This window comes from Dermacentor andersoni, chromosome 3 (assembly GCF_023375885.2).
Source record: "Dermacentor andersoni chromosome 3, qqDerAnde1_hic_scaffold, whole genome shotgun sequence".
NCBI lineage: Eukaryota > Metazoa > Arthropoda > Arachnida > Ixodida > Ixodidae > Dermacentor > Dermacentor andersoni.
This window is the reverse complement of record NC_092816.1, coordinates 205,233,235-205,250,583: the sequence shown is the minus strand read 5'-3', so window position 1 is coordinate 205,250,583 and position 17,349 is coordinate 205,233,235. Positions and strand designations below refer to the sequence as shown.

The 17,349-nt window shown below is 48.4% G+C and overlaps 1 long non-coding RNA gene across 1 annotated transcript; it reads left to right on the top strand.

The window, feature by feature from the left end:
• Positions 1-12,412: 12,412 nt before the first annotated feature.
• Positions 12,413-17,215, top strand: LOC140216828 (uncharacterized). Its single transcript, XR_011893519.1, has 2 exons — positions 12,413-12,653; positions 14,411-17,215. It is a non-coding gene; the product is annotated as an uncharacterized lncRNA (long non-coding RNA).
• The last annotated feature ends 134 nt before the right edge of the window (positions 17,216-17,349 follow it).

Sequence of the window (17,349 nt, the reverse complement as noted above, 5' to 3'; positions counted from 1 at the left end):
ATGTAGGGTGGTGCCAAAGGGCAAAGGGGGGTCACGACCGTGCAAAAGATAAAAGGGTGAATATCCTGCGGTGCCATGTCGGGACGATATATACGCGAATGTCACGTAGGCCAGCGTGGCATCCCAGTGGTGGTAATCGTTGGAAACGTACATCGACAGCATGTCTGTGAGTCTTCGGTTGAGACGTTCCGTAAGACCGTTTGTTTGTGGGTGGTAGGCGGTGGACAGCCTGTGCTCAGTGGTATGGGAGCGCAGGAGCTCGTCCACAACTCGAAACATGAACTAGCGGGCGCGGTCTGTAAGTAACTGTCCAGGTACACCGTGCTGGAGAATGACGTCGTGAAGGAGAAAATTGTCGACGTCAATTGCGCAACTAGTCGGCAACGCCTTTTTTATCGCGTAGCGTGTCGCGTAATCAGTAGCGAAAGCGATCCACTTATGCCCTCTAATCGTCGTCGGAAAAGGGTCTACAGGTCAAGGCCTACGCGAAAGAATGGTTCAGAGGGAGCTTCAATTGGATGAAGTCAGCCGACAGATGGCCGGGGAGGTTTCTTCCGGCGCTGATACAATTCGCAAGTTGCGACATAGCGACGTACAGAACGGCAGAGACCCGGCCAGAAGAACCTGCGTCGTACGCGGTCGTATGTAAGCAAACCTCTAACGTGTCCCGCCGACGGTGCATCGTGGCGTTATTCGAGAACGACGGATCGCAGATGACAAAGAAGGACACGGAGCAAGTCAGGGCCGTCAGGGTTGATGCTGTCATGCAGAGCGAACATGCGGCACGTGCCGTCAGTGCAGCCAGATTGCACTCTGGCGATGATGGACTGTAAGGATGCATCGGGTTGTTGTTCAGCGCTCATGTCGGTCATGTCAGTCAAAGCCATCACGCAGGTCACCGGATTATGCGCAACAGGATTGGGAGGATCCACGGAGTGACGCGAGAGGCAGTCAGCGCCCTTGTGCAGACGTCCCGACTTATAGTTGACAACAAATGACAATTCCTGGAGCCTAGCGACCACGCCGTCCTGTGGGGTCCCGGAGGGAAGACAGCCAACAGAGGGCGTGGTGGTCTGTAACGACCGAAAACGGGCGGCTGTACAAATATGGCCGGAACTTGGCGACAGCCCAATCTAAAGCCAAACAGTCACGCTCGGTGATGGAGTAGTTTCTCTCACCAGGTGACAGCAGGCGGCTGGCGTAAGCTATCACGCACTCGGTACCATTCTGCTGTTGGGCAAGAACAGCGCCGATGCCGTGGCCGCTTGCGTCAGTGTGGACTTCGGTCGGTGCAGATGGATCAAAGTGGGCGAGTATGGGAGGGGTGGCCAGAAACCCGATGAGAGTGGCGGACGCGTGAGCTTGCTTAGGGCCCAATGAGAACGGCATGTTCTTCTGTAGAAGATCTTTCAAAGGCCGAGTAACGTCGGAGTTCTTGATGAAACGGCGAAAGTAAGAACACAGGCTGACGAAGCTGCGCACGTCAGAAGCAGCACGTGGCACAGGGAAAGTGGGTATGGCGCGAACTCGTTCCGGATCTGGCTGGACGCCGCATGCGTCAACGAGGTGTCCCAACACGATAATTTGACGGCGCCCGAGTTGACACTTCGTGGAGTGCAGTTGGAGGCCGGCTTTTCGGAAGGCCGCAAGAATGGCAGCGAGTCTGGTAAGGTGGCTGCCGAACCTGGAAGGAAAAACTATAACATCGTCAAGGTAACAGAGACAGGTGGTCCATTTGTAGCCTCGCAGAAGAGAGTCCATCAAACGTTCAAATGTCGCAGGAGCATTTCATAGGCCAAAGAGCATGACTTTGAACTGATATAAACCATCCGGCGTGATGAAGGCCGTCTTCTCGCGGTCAATTTCATATACTGAAATCTGGGAGTAGCCGGACAGAAGATCGATGGACGAGAAGTATTTAGCTCCGTGCAAGCAGTCCAAGGCGTCATCGATGCGTCGTAGTGGGTAGACGTTCTTTCGGGTGATCTTCTTTAAATGGCAATAATCGATGCAAAAACGCCAGGTACCATATTCTTTTTTAACAAGGACAACAGGAGAAGCCCAAGGGCTAGCTGTTGGTTCGATGACTCCTTTGCAGAGCATTTTGTCCACTTCTGATTGGATGACTCGACATTCAGCATGCGATACACGATAGAGACGCCGACAAATAGGATTCGTGTCTCCAGTGTTGATATGGTGGTGACCAACAGATGTTTGTCCAAAAGGCCTGTCGCCAAAATCAAAGATGTCACTGTTCGATTCGAGCAGGAGACATATGTATGTGACCTGTACAGAGGTGAGGTCAGGTGCCGTCATCTTCGCCAAGTCATCCGTTAGGGAAGCAGAGCTGTGAGCTGCTACTGGTGCTAAGAAACCTCTCTCGGCGTTCAGACTTTTAATGTCAATTTAGGAATTATTAGAAACGCTGGCCAAGGACATGCCGGCTGGAAGCACTTGACGGCACACGCTGAAATCCAGAAGCGGAAGAACGACGTTGTTATTTGTAATCGTCACCAGCGTATGCGGAAGAGCATTGTTGCGGTTCAAAAGCACGTCGATGATGGGGCGAAGGACATATTCACCGTCGGCAATGTGTGGCTGTGCGGTCAAAGCGGCGTAAGTGACGGCCTCAGGTGACAGACGCTCATCTTGAAGCGAGCACAAGTGCGCTGGATCGGTGCTCGGAACATCGGCGACTTGAGGCAGTTCGAACTGATGAAGATCGGTTGCGCAGTCGATGAGAGCGGAATGATGGGATAAAAAGTCCCATCCAAGGATAATGTTGTGAGGGCACTTGTCGATCACAGCAAAGAGAACAAAAGTAGGGCGGCCGGCTATACTTATACGCGCAGTGCACATTCCATGTACAACCAGCACACCGCCGTCGGCCACACGAAGCACTCGGGCAGCTGCTGGGGCGAGGACCTTCTTTAAACGTCCACGTAGGCTTGCACTCATCATAGATGCGTGGGCTCCAGTGTCGACGAGTGTTTGGACAGGTAATCCGTGTATTTTAACGTCAATTACACTTCTCTTTGTGGGCACAGACAGAGGATTTGCTGCAGTAGTGGGCAATACTGCACCACATCCGAGGGCTGCATTTCTTAGTTTTCCGAAAGTGTGCGGCCGAAAGCCACAGGGGACGAAAGGCGACGTGGCTGCGTTGAACGGGAAGATGGGTGACGTGTTTGCGGTGAGCGAGACTAGTGACCGCGAGGCGGTGGTGCGCGAATGTGCCACGTGTTCCTAGCAGAGTTGTCGGCAATGGTAGACTCGGCGGTAGGCGAAACATTGCGGGCATTTCCATTCAAACGGCTCAGGTTGGTCGGCGTGCAACGTGTTGAGGGCCACCAGTTGCGACAGTTTCTGACGACATGACTAATACGGCGACAGGGGAAACATATCGGCTGGTCGTCCGCGGTTCTCCACTCCGTCAGGTTGCGACAACGCGGAGAGAAGCGTCGGGGTGGAGCGAAAATGGTAGAAGGGCGTTCGTTGGCTCTGGGGTTGGTGACAGCACAGACATAATGTAGGCCAAAGTTTCAAGCTCCTGTCGAACGATAGCTTGTACGAGGGGAACTGAAAAGGACTAGAATCAGCGCTACGCGATCAGAAAGCTGCGGGCGCCATCACGTCCAGTTCACGTCGAACGATTCGCACCACGTCCTCTCATGGCGACGCATATTGCTGTGCGTGCTGATCTTCACACGTCGACGTTGCGGCAGTATTGGAAAGTCAGGCGAATGGGTGCAGGAGGCGTCGGCTCTTATCGTGCTCGAATTTTCGGCCCTCCTTGATGATAGCATCAACTGTAGAGCAGCGTTTGCACATGAGTAGATTAAAGGCGTCCTCAGCAATGCCCTTAAGCATGTACCCTACCTTCTCAGCTTCTGTCATGTCGTGATCAGCTTTACGGCAAAGCGCCAACACGTCCGGGATATACGAAGCATAGGACTCTGTGTGGGATTGGGCACGAGAGGCCAGTTCCTGCGTTGCGGCAATTTTAGGGCCGGCTGGTTTGCCAAACAACTCTGTTAACTTCTCTTTGCATTGTTCCCACCTGGTCAGCTCCTCTTCCTAGTTTTCGAACGACACCTTTGCCGTGCCTCTTAGGTCGAACAACAGGTTAGCTAGCATAAGCGTAGGGCCCCATCTGTTGATTCCACTCACACTTTCGTACATAGCCACCCACTCTTCAACGTCAGCCCCGTCAGTCCCGAAGAAAGTTCCAGGATCCGTGGGTTGCACAACCACAACCGAAGGAGCCAGCGACGTATTGGGCGATAGTGACGTTGGAGGCAGCAATGACGTTGATCCCGAGTGCTCACCGTCATTCATGGTGAGGACGGCGATGCGACGTCAACTGCGGTGCTCCGTTTCCAGCCGTGGTACCCCGCACCTGCCACCAATATGTTACGGGGATGCTGGAAGTATAAAGCTGTATTTACAGTGTATGTAAAAGCTGAGTCAGTGGGGTTAAAATGGCTGACTAGTAACAACACGCAGCAGCCAGTGTCTCGCGATCTTCTTCCTCTCTCTCTTCTTTCAGCCTTCCGTAGCAATATTTTTTCTCTAAATCTTTATTTATTTTTTTATTTGCAACTGAATGGTAACGTGTTTGAGTGCCGGCCTCTTTTTGTAATAACGCTATTCCATACTTTTCGCTCGTCTGCTTAAGAGTTTATAGCACAGATACAATTTTTCCAACGTTCTCTCCAATCCTATCGACATGCCCCTCCGTCTTGCGATTTCACGTGATTGGTTTTAGAGATTAATTACGTTATCCGCCTTTGGCGAATCGCTAAGAAATCCCCGCCCTTTGTTCTGTTTCTTACGAGCTTTCCTGCATTCTACCACGGAACTTGTCGTTTAGTCGTAACCCCTTTTGATGTGGGATGCATTAGGATACAGCATCAATCAGGAAAGCTGTGAGGTATGCAAGAGCATCATCTATGATTATGGAGCTCATTTCATCCCGCAACAAATGTGCGAGTTCTTGGCTGGCAGTAGAAGCTAGTGGAGCCCTGGACGTGGGGTCCCACCCATCGAGCTCCTAATCCCCTAACCCCACAATCCCCCTTTCTCCAATTCAATAAAGCTTTTGTCTATCTCTCGGAACTGCTTCCCCTCTGACAATGCAACCTTCCGCCGAGGAACCTATGGCGAGAACTTATCCTGTTTTGTTGCGTTGAGAACTACAGTAAAGTCGTCGCAGCCATAAAAAATATAGAAACATTCCACTGGAGGTACGCCTTTAGTGCTAGAGAGGCTGTGCTCAAATATATGGAAGGGCATGTTTTGTAAGCAGTACCGAAAACGTTGGTTCTTCTTTATTTATCAAGTGCGCCAAAGTGAAAAAACACAACAATATTTTTAGTCTATCCGCTCCTCGCATCGCAGCGAGAGTGTCCCCAAATATAGTAGGAAGCATTCAAAGATAGAAAAATGTGATGCGAACGGCAGGGAGGTTAAGTGGAAGACAGAAATCCAGTCTGTTGCCCTGCACTGGCGAAGGGGTAAGGAGCGACAGAAAAAGAAAGAAAAAATACACACACATTAAGAAGAGAGAGGTTAAAAATCACACACACACACGTACACAAATGAACTCAGGAGTGTTACAGTCGTTCAAACAGGTCCCTTGACCGGACGAACTTCAGTAGCGCCTTCGCCGTCTTCTGGTCAGAAATCAGCCCGTCGTCGAGGCGTGCCAACTCCGTCACGAGCGACTGTCTTTGGGAGCTGTAGCGATGACAATGACAGAGGATATGTTCCATTGTTCCCTCGCTTCCGCAACTATCACAGGCAGCACTGTCTGCCATCCCGATGTGGCAAGCAAATGCATTCGTTGAAAATACTCCAAGCCACATTCGGCAGATAACAGCTGTCTCGATTTGAGATACTTCAGATAGAATGCGCACTCAGAGGGATGGGCCCAGGCGGTGCAGTAGAGTATGCCGAAAACCTGGCGTGTTCCACATGAATTCTGTGTCAACATGCGCAAGTATGCGAAGCTTCGTTGCATATCGGTTCTTGATGGCGGGCTGGATTCCTTCACAGCATCTTAGCGAGCGCTCCGATCAGCTTCAACGGCATGTTAATTGCCCATGATGCCGCAGTGGTCAGGAAGCCAGTGAAAAGTGATAAAATGACCTTCTTTTACTATTTAGTAGTGATCGCGTTTCTCGAAACACCCTGCGACATTTTAAGTAAACATGTCTTGCCTACTTAGACATAAGGCATCCAAGAGAATTAAAATTTGCCCGAGTTTCATGTACACTTCATGCAATACTGTGTGATACAGAAGTGAAGCTGCGTACATGACGAAAAGATAAAGTCAGAATTTATTTGTCTAGAAAATAGCTTTCTCTCTTTACCAAAATTAATTGCTGTCCTTTAGATATAACAATCACTACCTCATCTTTAAATTCATATTCAAAGAGTGCCCCTTGCCCCAAACAACAAACTTATAACCTCTGGTTTGTCCATTCACTCTAAGTGGAGGAGAGCGACTATTTGAGAAAAAAGCAGGGAGGCCAGAGTGTGATGGTGGATCTTGCTGTGCGAGAATGCTGCTGCCGTAGGAAATGCCATACCAATTTTCATCCTTACTGCTAGCATTCGACGCATTCGACGCAGTCCATCGAATAAAGTCCTGGCCCTAGGTATTAAATGACATGGCAATTCAAGAATAGCAAGAGTCCTTAGTTAAAGTTACTGGTATATCTCCAGCAGCTATTACGTTGCTCGCATACAGCTCATTTGGTGTGCTGTAGCAATATTGGCTGAAAACTATTGACAGTATGAACGACAAAATTCGTGGACAACACACTCTGTGTCGTTCATGCTGTCAGTAGCTTTCGGTATGGTTTAACAAGGCGCCTAACGTACCGTCCTTTTTTAGCTATCTTGTAACTTATTTTTATTTCTCTTCTGTGACACCCACAAGGCCACAATTATTATAGAAAAGAGTGGTACAAAAAACCCGACGACACCTAAGCACTTCTTATGAGTTGAGAATGCGAAAGCCTTTTCTGTGCGGGTCAAGTCTCGCTCAGTGTCTTCCTTGACTTAGTATTTAACTCAGGAGGCAATTCGTTTATTGTAAACTCACAAACTGCAAAAATATTGGCGGTACGGAGTTACGACCCTACGAGCCACTAAGCGGTCCTCCGAGCTATGAACTCCTCACGGACAATCGAGGGCGTTGAGGCGCTCGGCCAACGCCTCCTAGATAGCTCAAGGCTTGTTCACTGCGACCCATGACGTTATGCTATATTTCCCGAATGCCATAGAATCTAATGGGAACTCTCCCGAGTAAGCCGCGGTGATTCTGCATCAGCGCTTTCGTCACGCCTGGCTTAACAATGGAAATTTTGGTCCAAGTAGCATGTTATCAAGCAGAGTTCATAGGCCTGCTATCTAGGCGGCGCTGTTTAGCCCAGTGGGCAAGGCACTCGGTTCGGAAGTCCATACCGCCAATGGTTTTGCGGTCTGTGATTCTGCTAGAAATGGATTGGCTGCTGAGGTAGATACTCAAAGAGGACACTGACAGTGACTGGACCCGCAAAGAAAAGGCGAGACGAAAAGATTGTACGAAATGTTCATGCTTTAATCCCGTACAAAAATGAGTGTTGATTAACCATTGATATATTGTTGGGGAATTGTTGAAACAACAGACTTCAACAAATTTTCAAGAGCAATTGAGTTCACTCAATCCTTGCACAACAATATTACCGTTGAGTGTTCTCAATAAACAATTTATTGGGTAATTTGTGTTGATTTTTCTAGTTGTTCTTTTGTTGTGTAGCAGTTGAGTCCAGTATACAATAATTAGAAATCGCATATGAAGACATTTCAAACATGTTTTGCGATGCGTTCCAACCTAATTCCTGTCACTTTGCGGCAGGTAGGTTCTTCTTTCGCCTCGCTTTCATTAATAGAAAATTATGTGTGACCGATGGGGTGGAATCGAACGTCGGCCGTCGAGCCCGGTACTCTAACCAATAAGCCACGAGCGCGCGCATAATCCTCTCATTCGAAAGCTAGTAAGCTCTGAAATGCTTGGCGTGTGCGCCGCGTGCCACTTCCTGGTGCTGTCGCTACAGCTGGCGCTTTGAAGCGCCTATCTCCGGGACCGCCCCACTTTCGTAGCCATTTTCGCTACGTAAAAACTGCAACGTTAGACTAGATTCATGACCGCCCAAGTTCATAACGATTTATTTCTTCGCCGGTGTACAAATGCCATCGTCGTTTTAACATACACTAGATGACATAACCATTGGTACGATCCGAAATGAGCACGTTTCGGGGAGCAGAAGAATGCGAAATTCACTTGCAAACACGGTGACTACGCGCATGTGGAGTTCCCCAAAAGTAGACACGGCGGCAGCGCGGCCGGCGATAAGACAGGTGCCGACAGGCGACGATGCTACCTTCGAGCATCGGACGCACTGTGGGAACCGTAGGATGCAAGCGCGCACACGCTACAAACATACACGGTGAGGTCTTCGAATTTCCTGCGACGTACCCTCTGTCCGTAAAGCAAATATAGTTTTTTGTCCAATGTCCGTGGTACTAGAGATCAAAGAATGAACGCGCTTTGAGATCGCAGCGCGCAGCCGCTATGGGGCTCTTGCATTGCCCAGAGGGCGCTGCGAAAAAGGTGCTAAGAAGCGCCCTCCGTCCAAAAATGGGTCGTACCAAGCTCTGTCGTCTGCTTCGGAAAGCACGTTTACAATATGGACCCGCCACTTTCGGTTGTGTTTTATCACGGCCTGCAGCGAATATCGGGCGCCGAAGATTTTTTTCAGGGGTGGCACGCTGCGTAAAGTCAAGAAATTATGCAGTGCCGAATACGTGTACGCCATTTAAGAATTAAGCGGCGAAGTTTTAGCGCGGTGTCAATCGCAAGTGAAGCGAGTCGCGTACGAAGTGGAACTTCACGTAAGGTTTGCACGCTGCCCGATTCAGGCGCACAAACGCGAGGAAATGCTTGCTATAAATGAATCCACAGCAACGATAAGCAGACATCATGTGTACGGAACTGCTCGAGCACACGACGGTACGCGCCGCGATGTACGAACTGCTCGAGCGCACGATCGTACGCGCCGCGACGGCAGTGGTCTTTCGACATGCCGCGAAACGGCAGGCCTTCCGCAATCTTTGTTGACTGCATGCCGCCAGACAAGTAGTTATACCTGCACTGTGGTAGCGGCCATCTGTCCCTTTAGCAATTGATAAATAACTGATGCCATGCATATGAGCTCGCACGTATACGTGCGAATCGCGCTGCAGCGCGAGCTCGTGCGCTGCTCGCTTGATGTAACTTTTAATGACAGCGCTCGAACATCGATCTGCTGTAATCAATACTACATTGCTGCGCTGCCTCAACATGCTGGCCTGAGGTCAAGTATGAGCACATTTAACTGTCTAACCTGTGCTGCTCGTAGTGGGGTAGTATTGTCACCGAATCAGCCCGGCCATTTGTGGTCATTTGCACACACCTGGTCACTTCACCACTTCGCATCTCGGTCGAATTGTTAATTGTCGCTGTGGCCGGGTCTAGAATCGTGAATTACCAGCCATGCCTGCTGCTATGTCGGTCTGCTGTCGGGACTGTAGGTGCAAAAGACCGAAATTTAGAACGCAGATAATCAAGCAAGCTTCAAGACAGGCGAAACAGTCAGCATGCATGGCGCGAAGTTTCGCTTACTCAGCGCGACGAACTGCAGCTATGCAGCGCGCCCGTAAACTCCACTTCGCGAGGCTTTGAAGGAAAACGGTAGAATCTGATGTTGGGATTCAGGCCTTCTTGTTCATGGCAGCCCACAACGCAGAAGTAATGACGGTGACGCCTTTTCGTGGCTGGGCTAGGTCTCTCCGGACCGATTCCTTCTGCTCCCAGCATTACGTCCCACGGCACACGGAGAGTCCGTTTTCGTTAAACTATAGGCTGCGGCGAGCTCGCAGCGTGGTCGGCATGGTCTGTGAGAAGTGACGAGCCTTTTCGCACTCGCAACAGGGCAGAAAAAAGTGCGAATCGACGCAAAACTGGGCCTAGAAACGTGCTTCGCCACAGCCAGTGCTCAATACGACCCAAGCTGGTACGACCCAGTTGTCGTTTCCCGCGCCGCCACCAGGCGCCGCTACTATACCTCAAACTCCAGCGCAAGACTCCCATGGGCGTCTTGCGCTGGAGTTTGAGGTATAGTAGCGGCGCCTGGTGGCGGCGCGGGAAACGACATCTGGGTCGTACCAGCTTGGGTCGTATTGAGCCCTGGCTGTGGCGAAGCACGTTTCTAGGCCGAGTTTTGCGTCGATTCGCACTTTTTTCTGCCCTGTTGCGAGTGCGAAAAGGCTCGTCACTTCTCACAGACCACGTCGACCACGCTGCGAGCTGGTCGCAGCCTATAGTTTAACGAAAACGGACTCTCCGTGTGCCGTGGGACGTAATGCTGGAAGCAGAAGGAATCGGCGACGCCGATCCGGAGGGACCTAGCTCAGCATCGAAAAAGCGTCACCGTCGATACTGCGTGGGCTGCCATGAACAAGAAGGCCTGAATCCCAACATCAGATTCTATCGTTTCCCTTCAAGGCTTCACGAAGCGGAGCGTCGGGCGCGCTGTATAACTGCAGTTCGTCGCGCTGGGTAGCGAAACTTCACGCCATGCTGGCTGCTTCGCCTGTCTTGAAGCTTGCTTGATTATAGATCTGCGTTCTAAAATTCGGTCTTTTGCACGTACAGTCCCGACGGCAGACCGACATCGCAGCAGGCATGGCTGGTGATTCACGATTCGAAACCCGGCCACAGCGACAATTAACAATTCGACCGGTGCGAAGTGGTGCAGTGCCCAGGTGTGTGCAATTGCACCACAAATGGCCGGGTTGATTCCGTGACAATTCACTACCCCACTACGAGCAGCACAGGTTAGAGAGTTAAATGTGCTCATACTTGACCTCAAGCCAGCATGTTGAGGCAGCGCAGCGAGATAATATTGATTACAGCAGATCGATTTTCGAGCGCTGTCATTAAAAACTACATCAAGCGAGCAGCGCACGAGCTCGCGCTGCAGCGCGATTCGCACGTACGTGCGAGCTCATATGCATTGCATCAGATATTACCAGTTACTAAAAGGGACAGATGGCCGCTACTACAACGCAGTCATAACTACTTGTTTAGCGGCATGCAGTCAACAAAGATTGCAGGAGACCCGCCGTTTCGCGGCATGTCGAAAGACCGCTGCCGTCGCGGCGCGTACGATCGTGCGCTCGAGCAGTTCGTACATCGCGGCATGCTGAAAGACATCCTGCCCGGTACGCTGCCATCGCGGCGCGTACCGTTGTGTGCTCGAGCAGTTCCGTACATATGATGTCTGCTTATCGCTGCTGTGGATTCATTTATAGCAAGCATTTCCTCGCGTTTGTGCGCCTGAATCTAGCAGCGTGCAAACCTTACCTGAAGTTTCACTTCGTACGCGACTCGCTTCACTTGCGATTGACACCGCGCTAAAACTTCGCCGCTTAATTCTTGAACGGCATACACGTATTCGCCACTGCATAATTTCTTGCCTTTACACAGTGTGCCGCCCCTGAAAAAATCTTCGGCGCCCGATATTCGCTGCAGGCCGTGCTACAACACAACCGAAAGTGGCGGGTCCATATTGTAAACGTGCTTTCCGAAGCAGACGACCGAGCTTGGTACGACCCATTTTAGGACAGAGGGCGCTTTTTAGCACCTTTTTCGCAGCGCCCCCTGGGCAATGCAAGAGCCCCATAACCATTGACTTCAAAGAGCTTCAGATTCAGCAACAGCCGCAACAGTATCACAGCTAATCGCTGTATCTGCGGCTGCTCCCGCGATTTATTTGAGCCTCGCCGAACTGTCTTATGTTCCAAGCCTGCAGGTCTCGTATGTTCAGTTACGAACACCACAGGGAAATGAAAGAAATACAGGTAACGGACTCTTATTGTACCTTACTTGTCACCTCGTCATCTGCAAAGATGCTGCAAACTATTTTAAAAGTTTTATTTTTGTAAATATAGCAAAACTAGTAGTAATGTTTATTTCTAGGTGGCGCGACAAACGTTATGGTAGGTTCGGGTGTGTATGTGTGCGCGCAAACGGGCGCAACCGAGCTTCGTTTTGCGCACACTTTTGCAACAGTACACATGGTTTCCGCTAGTTTCGTAGTCGCCTTTTTTGGTCGTAGTATTTATTGTTTACGCTATAAATTAGGTAGTTCTTAAAAATTTATGAAGGTTAGTTGATGAAAAATTATTGCTAATCAATTAGTGGTTCTTAAGTGCCGTTATTTTGTGTTTGAAAGGTTTTTATAACTGAATACGATAGTGAAGCCGTGTGAAGCTGTGAACGGCTCTCGGACTCAGTTATTCGGTTGCAGTTATGCGGTGGTTCACGCCTCGTGCTTCTTCATGAAAGTATTTTCTTTTCGGACATCATGACGCACATTTTAGTGAAATGCTTTAACGACGATAAGTGGGACGTTTATCCGGTGAAGTGGTTGGCTCACCCAACTACTAGTCTTCTACTGATGTGCGAGCCTGACGGTTTTGATGAGTTGCGCGGCAGAGGCCATGATGCCTCTTGGAGAGAAGGCACCCCGAAACAGTCGCAGCCGCACTTCTGAAGATAGGTAAGTAATCTCGTTTTCTTGGGCATGTAGCCTTCTTTTCTATTTTGACATTGACGAGCGTGACATGTTAAGCACACCGTTCACTTTCTTGAAGCAAACCGCATGCCCCGGAGCAAATGCGCGCGATACTAACTCTCGCTGCCGCCGTCACTTCGCTTGAAACAATGGTAGACGAAGAGGCAGCGGCGCCCCATGTGCGTAAAATTGCATTGCTTCATTTGTTCCTGTCTAATAACGTTTCCTCCATTTGTATGAGAGAACACAATTGGAACATAAGGATCGGCTTCTCTGCGCAGTGATAATTTTCTACAGTGGCCACGTCATCTTTCATGGGGGCTCACGTATGCCGTCTAAGCGCTTGTTATCGCGTTCCGTTACGTGAGAGGCGCGCTGCCTTTCAAGGTATTTAGGCAGGCACTACGAGTTTAGGAGAACCGCGACAAATAATCGTGCAGCAGGTGTGCAGCTGTGCTACGCTTGTACCACACTAGTACCGGAAGGCAGTGTTGCACTTCACGCTTACGCATTTCGTAACTATGGCGGCCTCCGTGGCAATTTGGGGCTCGAGGTCGTGGATACGATCCCTGCAGCGACTGCATTCCAAAGGAGCGGAATGCAAAAACGCTCGTGCATTGTGCATAGTATGCACGTAAAAATTTCCAGGAAGTCAAAATTAATACGGAGTCCCCAACTACGACGTGCCTCATAATCAGATCGTTGGTTTGGCACGTGGAACATCAGAATTATTTTTTTTTCCGTAGTGGCTCATCGTATACCATACGGTTAGTGTGATCACCTTTTGTGCCGTAGCGGTTAGCGCGCCTCGATTTAGGTTGCGGCTAATGATGCGGCGCACCGCGAAATATATTTCGCCTCTCTGGGATTTGCGGAGAACGGCCAACCGATTAGTCACAGCTTCCGCGCGGTGACTGTACACGGATACACAGCGCAAATGAACGGAGGTGTGGTGACGTGGTCAAAGAACACAGCCGCCGACGGGCTCACCTTATCGTCTATCACCGCCAAAACTACCGCAGTAAGCATCTTTATCTAGCGCGGCGGGTTGCCGTTGAAGGCGTACTGTACAATTTTAATAAGCGATAACCGAAACATGCCACCGTTCTCTGCTGCCTCTTTTGAGTTGGACCGATCCGAATGTGCGTTGTTTCCAGAAGCGAAAGGAGCGCCAATCGGCGCGTTGTCGCCTCGAGCTAAGCGTCGCACTCGAGCACCGTTTGCGCGGTGAAGAATGACGCGTGCATGAAGCTAGCTCACTGCGCGGACGCTACCGCGCAAAACGCGCAAGGGCGTGTACGCGACGTTCTGCACACAAATCGCGCGGGATGATCGGAGCCACGCCGGAGCGGCTAGCTTCAAAGAAGCGGTACATGTTCTCACTCGTACAGGCACGCTCACGCTCGCATCGCTCTCGGCGTATGTTTAGGTCATTCCTTCTACTGGACTTCTGCCCAAAGATTCGATATCTGTTTGGTATGGGCTATGCACTGTCGCGTGGTCTTTGGTTCTGCGAGAGAGCCGGGAATATTTTCCTCACTGTCAAACATCGCTGTGCGTGTTTTAGCTAACATTTACCGTAGCAACCCATTCCTTCCTTTTCTCGACGGCACTCGTAAAGAGTCGCAAATTTTTACTTGCCAGTATAGTGTGTAGTTCTATTTCGTGCGTAGTTATGTGCAGTGTGTGGCAGATTCTTAATCCGCGCAATATCATTTTCTGTCCACATTCCCTTCTCACAGGTTACGTATGCAGTAAATTCCCAGATGCTAAAGTGTTCTACGCCAAAAGCACCTTGGCGTCGTGCAAGAGACACCCGTTGATATGTGGCTGATTCACTAGCAAGCTCGCATCTCTGTTGCCACTCTCCATCAAGTGGGATTTTCAACTATCTTTTGTGTTGCTCTGTGGTGTACTAGCTGCCGCATGGACGCTGTGAAGGCTTACTTTCGATTTGCTCTGGCGTTTAGTAGTAAAGGATGGGCTACCTTTTGAGGGGAGGCATTTACTTTTGTTTGTGAGAATGTTTACCAGCCTAACCAAGTGATACGTGGGTACTGTAAACAGCAGCACGAACAGAGGCGGACGACGAAATAGGTAGGAGCACACACGAGCGCAAGCTCTACTAAAAGTTTGCTTTTGATGACAAAGGTATTAAACACACTGGTCAACTTGGCAAAGGTAAAAATCCGTGCATGCGTGGCAGAAACAGCCACGTGCGACAAGAAAAAAATATGAAGCCATGTCATGTAGAATAAACGTGCGTGAAAAACGAGAACTATCGGTCAAATCTATTGAAAAAGCGAAAGATTTGTCCGATAAGTGATACTACCCAACGGGAAATACTCTTTTGAGAACAACTTTTTCCCACTAAGGGCAACAGATAACTTGGTTATGCAATTGTTTCGTTTGTGATCAATAAATATTGCTTCTGGAACTCCGCTGGTGTTGCTGTATAGAGCAGAAAGAACGATTGTTTCATCACAAAGACCAGAACACAAGAGGACTTATGGAAGCATTATTTATTGATCACGAAGAAATATTCATAAGCAAGATTTCTGTGACCATTAGTGGGAAATAGTTGCTGCAGTACTCGTTAATATCACTTACAGGAGAAACCTTTCAGTTTTCATGTTTTTGTTAGTTTTTGACGCACATGTTTATTCTACAGGACGTATTTAGGTCCTTTTTTGTTGTGCCGGGCTGTGTATGCTGCGCATCCATGGCTTTTTCTTTGTGAAGTTGGCCAGTGTGTTTAAAATCTTCGTCTTCACGAATAAACGTCTACTTGAGTCAGCGTTCATGTGTGTTCCTACCTTAATTCATCCTTCTCGTCTCTGTTTGGGTGGTTGTGAAATATAAATGTACACCGATTTGGCGAAGTGTCCATAGAATTGATACATGAAGTTATTTGCGCTGTTTATTTCAGGAAGAACGCTATAGGGTCTTATCTTCTCAATGTTTTTGACGCTGAGTACATTTTTCTAGTTCAATTTCAAGGAGTCCCATGAGGAAGCCAATAAGAGTGATGGTAACTTCCTTTGTGTGTAAGATTTATGAATTTCATCCATTCAAGACATGACATGGCACATGCCTGATTGTAGGTTGCAAGCATTCGTAGTAAGATCTACTTTTCGGTTCTCATGACGCTTCTTTGTACTGCGCTGCATTCTCCAGGCACATGAACCTTTTTATGCTCTAAGTGCATGCGTTCTTTTTCTATATGTTGGAGCGAAAATTGTAAACTTAAATATGCATATATATCATTTTCCTTGTAATCTTTTTCGACATGGGTGCTGTAGCTCCCTCTGTCTTTCAGTTACTGCTTTGTCCCAATTTTTATGCAACCTTTATGTATTTTATGCAGCAAAATTCTGGTGCTATTTTGATAACATTTTATCTGCGAAATTGAGGTAATTGGTGTTTCGTATATGCATTTATTGGCGTTTTTCACTGTCTCAGCAATCTGGCTGTCGAGTCATTGGAACCTTTTCTCATACTTTATGACTATTTCTGGTGTGCTTGATACTGAAAGTGCAGGTGACCATTTATTTGGCTGTTTGGAATTGTGTTAGCCATGTGTTACTACCAATTTTCTGTGCTAAATAATTATTTTTTCTTTTATCATTCAAGGTATTAGCCTTTCCTTATCTCTTTATTGACTGAGGTAGCACTTAGTTGCTGGGTATAGGAAAAAAGGCCCCAAAAAGTGCTTTAGTTAGCTTTGTGCAGGTCCAGAAAGATTACCTGAAAATGAGCTCACTAAATTGAGGAAATGCCTCTAAGGAACTCTTCTGTACTCCACATTAACATAATTAAATGGTGTACTGTTTGTTCTTGACTTGTGCCAGGGAGATAAGTTGCTTTCATTACACAAAAGCTTTACAAGTTTATTTCTGAAGAAAGCAATCCTGGCTTGTCAGAAACACGATTCAGGTGTTCATCATGCCCGACAACTTTCTAAATTATGTCTCGTCAAATAATAGCTAAGTTGAGTGATGTTATTTTATAAAATAATTGGGCAACATGAAAATATATATATCGAAGACAAAGCTCAGGCAAGTCTACTTTGGTACTTCATTAAATTTTAATCGTGGTGAAAGACGTGTGCTAAAGGTTGTATATATTTACGTGAAGTCATTTGTTTCAAGTTGGTTATTTTGCCTTCTCACAGTCAGCCGTAGCTCTTCCTGTGATGTGTTAGTGTGCGCACCATTTTAATGTAACATATTCAGATGTCTTTTGTGTATTCACATGCAAGCAGCTCCAAGTGTTCATGTGTTCAAAGTTGGTTGTTACAAGGGTATGCTTAAGGCCTGGCTTTTGAGTCGCTTTGCCTTCTAGTCATAAACCTAAGTCGAAAGTGAACAGCACAATAATCGTTTTGATTGGATTCATATGTATAGTTTTTTTCAGATGTATTTACACTGCTAGAGTGCTGTAGGTACTAGCCTATGTCTCCAGGTTCGATGTAGTGGTGCCTTATGTACTGTAATAATGTTTCACGTGCACGCATCTTTAGTGTAAATAAAGGTACTTCAAGTTGATCAGTCTCTCCTTTGATTTTGTTTGTGTTTGGGAAAGTTACGAGCAGGCACCGGGGCATGCAAGTGTGAACAGCGAAGCAATTTCAATATATGAATAAAAAAACACTAGCCCAACGAAACGTCAATCATATTTC